This window comes from Lagenorhynchus albirostris, chromosome 19, assembly GCF_949774975.1.
Source record: "Lagenorhynchus albirostris chromosome 19, mLagAlb1.1, whole genome shotgun sequence".
Taxonomy (NCBI): domain Eukaryota; kingdom Metazoa; phylum Chordata; class Mammalia; order Artiodactyla; family Delphinidae; genus Lagenorhynchus; species Lagenorhynchus albirostris.
Window position 1 is genome coordinate 39,262,623 of NC_083113.1, and position 4,538 is coordinate 39,267,160.

The 4,538-nt window shown below is 39.5% G+C and overlaps 1 pseudogene; it reads right to left on the bottom strand.

The window, feature by feature from the left end:
- Positions 1-2,379: 2,379 nt before the first annotated feature.
- On the bottom strand, positions 2,380-2,727 carry LOC132509683 (small nuclear ribonucleoprotein Sm D2-like; annotated as a pseudogene).
- Positions 2,728-4,538: the final 1,811 nt, after the last annotated feature.

Below are 4,538 nucleotides of genomic sequence, written 5' to 3' on the forward strand. Positions count from 1 at the left end.
AGCTTCAGAACTTTCTGGTTGCAAATTCCAGGTTCAGTATATCACTAGTTTGTAGACTAGCTATATCATCTTTCTGTAACTTAGTTTTATCATCTGTAAAATACTTACCTGATTGTGCAGACATTAAAGGAGATTATGTATTTTAAATGCTCAATACAGTGCCTAGCACCAGACAGTCAAAATAGACAATGGTGAGGTTTTCGATTCTTTGCAAACATGAAAATTTCCAGTTATAGAGAATAAGAATATTATTAGGGCTTCCCTGGTGGCGCAGTGGTTGAGAGTCCGCCTGCCGATGCAGGGGATACGGGTTCGTGCCCCGGTCCGGGAAGATCCCACATGCCGTGGAGCGGCTGTGCCCGTGAGCCATGGCCGCTGAGCAAAAAAAAAAAAAAAAAAAAAAAAGAATATTATTAGCTTCCACTTGGCTGTGAATTTTAAGAAAGAAGAGAGCGTCTAAGAGTTTTACAGAAGTAAAAGCCTCAACTACTACCAGTGAAAGAAGAAAACGGGATTTAAAATGTATCAGGAATAATATCCAGTTGCATATGTGCTGGCTGTGCAAATAAACACACATAGGTGAATGAGAAAAAGAAACATAAAAAGCAACTGGTTTAAATTTTGTCTTTGATTCTGACAAGCTTGGAAACCTGAAACTAACTTCTTCTTAGAGTGGCTCTCCCTTTCAATGTTGCTTCTTCAGAGAAGGCTTCCTGAACTCCTTAAATAGATTGCAGGCAGACCTCAGAGATATTGTGGGTACAGTTCCAGACCACTGCAATTAAAGCAGATATCACAGTAAAGCAAGTCACAAGAATTTTTTTGGTTTCCCGTTGAATATAAAAGTTATATTTACACTGTACACTATATTGTATATTATAAGTATGCAATAGTATTATGTCTAAAAAAGGCAATGTACATATCTTAATTAAAAATACTTCATTGCTAAAAAATGCTAACCATCATTTTGAGCTTTTGCTAGTGGAGGTTTAGAATATAGCAAGAATCACCAAAATGTGATACAGAGACACAAAGTTTGCAAATGCTGTTGAAAAAATGGTGCTGGTAGACTTGCTTGACGCAGGGTTGCCACAAACCTTCAATTTGTAAAAAATGCAGTATCTGAGAAGTACAATAAAGCGAGGTATGCCTGCAGTCCTCTTGGTATATGGATTTCTAAAACCCCATACTTCTCCTTCATATCATTGTTTTTTTAAGACTCCATGCTTCTCTCTCAGATCATCTGTCATCTTGGTTATCATGTGATCATTTCTATTGGCTTCATTACTTCCTGTCTCCACAGCTAAAAGATAAATCCTATGGAAGCAGGAACACATCACTCTTGTTTCCCACCTGCCCTCACTTTGCCTGTGGCAAGACCTGGCACAAGTAACAGATAAAATAATAGGAGAATAAACATGAGTGTGCAAGTGAAGGAAGTGAAAGGGGAGAGGAGACAGAAATGTGGTAGAAAGAAGTGATGTTGGGATTTGATGCACATCTTCTATAACCAAGTTCAGAGCTTTTCCCTTTATTGCACCAGACTCCTTCCTTCCCTCCTCTTTCCTTCCATCTTCTTCACTTTGTTTAGAATATAATTTTAAAGTATAATTATAAATAATTATAAAATATAATTTAAAAATATAATTCAGATCATTATGTGGTTGGATGTTGGACTTGCTTTTCAGAAGGTCTAGGGGAAGCTTTTCTTATCTGTGGACTTGACACTTTCACCAACACTATTAAACATGGGCAGTGGAGACGCTGACCTTGGGCACTGCAATCATCAGCTCACTTTTAGTGGAGCCCAAATTAGGCACAACTGGGGAATGAAGGTGATCAGTTTGCCAACAGCTGATGTCAGCCAGCTTGATGAGATTAGCACATCTACAACACTGCATCATGTGTGGGTACAGGTGCCTTTAACCAACAGCACTCTTTGCATCTAAATCTGCTTCAGCCATGCGTCATCTTGACCCTCTCCTAGGTTCAGGTGCCAGTCTTTTAATTTTTGGTTTCTGGACCAAGCACTCTTTACAGACTATTGAAAATAAAATTACCTTCATCAGTGAGTCTTGCTCAAGGGACATCCTTTTATACCAGCATTTTCTCTGGGTCTTGTTATTGACATGGACCAGTCTGGATGGTAGACACCATCCTGGTTCAGCCATTATCGTTGTTATCAGGGGCCCAGATTCTTCTGGAGGCTTATATTATTACCTGGGACATGGTTGGAAGGAACCTCAGAGACAAAAGTCATCATCCTTCCTCTCTACTTTTTTTTTTTTTTAAGAAAAACACATGACTTTATTATTCCCAGCACAAAGGGCAGGTCTTTGCAAAATGAGGGGGCAAGTTCTGATGGCAGGGAGGAGGCCCCTACTTGCCGGCAATGAGCAGGCTCCACAGGACCACAGTGGCTGAGTCCCCGTGCAGGAACATTTTTGAGATGTAGTGGTCCTTGTTGACTGGCTTGGACTTCTTCTTGCCCTTGCCGCTCTTGGGTCCACATCTTCACGTTCTCCAGCACCATGTTGCAGTGCTTGTCGAAGGCTTTCACACGGCCCAGGAGCTTTTTGTTGTTGCGGCAGTTGATGAGCACTTGGGTGTTGTTCTTGACCGACTGGGTGAGCACGGAGAGTGGCCCTGTGTTAAACTCCTCCTCCTCCCACTTCTGCAGCTCCTGTGGTGTCACATCTCACTCTGGGGCTTGTCAAGGAGGCTCATGGTGGTGGTTGTGGTGGCCACGCTCGCAAGTCACTACCGTCTCCTCTGCGTTGCTTTGGCCTTCCACAGAGAGCCCTCCCCACTTTTTAATAAACGATTGAACTAAGGCCCAGAGAGCAGAAATAATTTGACTAAGGCTTCACATTATGATACATTGTGACAGTTAGATTTAGATCCAGGTATCCTTGACCTGAGTGCTAAGTACAACTCTGGGGAGATACCAACATTTTTTCTTTCTTTTTTCCTTCCGTCCTTTCTCTCTCTCTCTGTTGCTTTTATTTTTGTTTTGTTTCATTTTAATACATTGTAGGTACTGGGACAAACCCAAGTAGCAAGGCAGTTTCCATGAAATATCCAGGCCCTCATTATGCATTCCACTGAGTCTCCTCCTACCTCTCACTCTTCCATTAAGTCAACAAGAAAAAGAAGAGGCTGCTTCTTCCCTCTTCCTATTTTTACCACCAGATTTAAGCTCGGAGTCTGTAAAATACCCACCCCACCATACCCCCACCACATAAACACATATGTCTTGATTTAGACTAAGTCTTGATATCAACTGAATAGCCCACTAAATACATGCACACACAGGATGGAGCCTGTTTAAATCTTATTACCATTCATTTTAATGTAAATTTAGTGATCACTAAAGGGCTGCCTCAAAGGCAATGACTCTGCTCCCCTGGTGCAACTCCCCTCCCCAAACATCTTGGAAAAATAAACAGAAAGAAACAAGATCCACATTTTTCATGTCTGTTAACTTTGCAACATGTGCTAACCAAGTAGGTTACTGTAATAGGAGACTGTTATAATTAAGCCCTTTTCTCCCCATGCCATGCTGGAGTTGAGAGTCTACTGGGAGCGATAAGAAAGTTCTGTTCTACTGAACGTTTTGACATTGTCTTTTGAAATTTGCAGCTATAGGGTATAAAACCTTTTTTATTTGGGTTGTGGGAGACTGTAAACCGTACAAACAATCACACGTGAACTGGAAATACAATATTAAATGTTAAACAAAGGGTATATTTTCTCCTAATTCCAATGAAGCTGTATTTTTCTAATGGAGTCCCATGATTCAAACATATTTAAATTGGGGGGGAAAAAAAAAAACCTTCAATCTTCCAGTCAGTTATAAAACCATTGTGTGCACAGAAACTTTATAACAGCATGGGAGTTTATAATCCCCCAGCAAGAGGATTAGAAATTTGCAATGAGAGAAGTCCTTAATCTTGCACTTACATAACTGTACGTTTCTTAGATTTAAATTGTGCAAATCAAAAAAAAATGAAGATCATTTTGTTCTTTTCTAAAGGGTACTCATAGATAAATGATGACTGGTTAGAGCCTATTGAACGTTTGAACCATTTGTAGAATATAATTTATTCATACCAAATACATCGGAAAAGTAACTCTAGTGTTAAATTACAACGTGAAGAAATTAAAAGGCAGAAATGAGCCATTGAGTTTAAATGGATGCTCTGAGGTTTGTAGAAAATGTCAAAAGAGTTCAAATGTTCATAATGTGAAAGTAAATATTTGGGCATACTGTAGGAAGGCTTTATCCTGATGTAAGATAATACAGTTCTTCATGAAATATGTTATAAAGAGAAGACTGTTTAGTCTAGCTCATTTAATTTCCATGTGTTTTATTAATAAACAATTATACCAAAAAGGTACGTTCTTGCTCCCCATCTTCCTCATTCAAGTCTGTCTAGTTCTCCCATAAAGTTCATTCCTGAGTGAGTCAAACCAACTATAATTTTCCTTTTTCTTACTGATTTTTCTTCATTTATCAGAAAATTTGCTGGATCAGT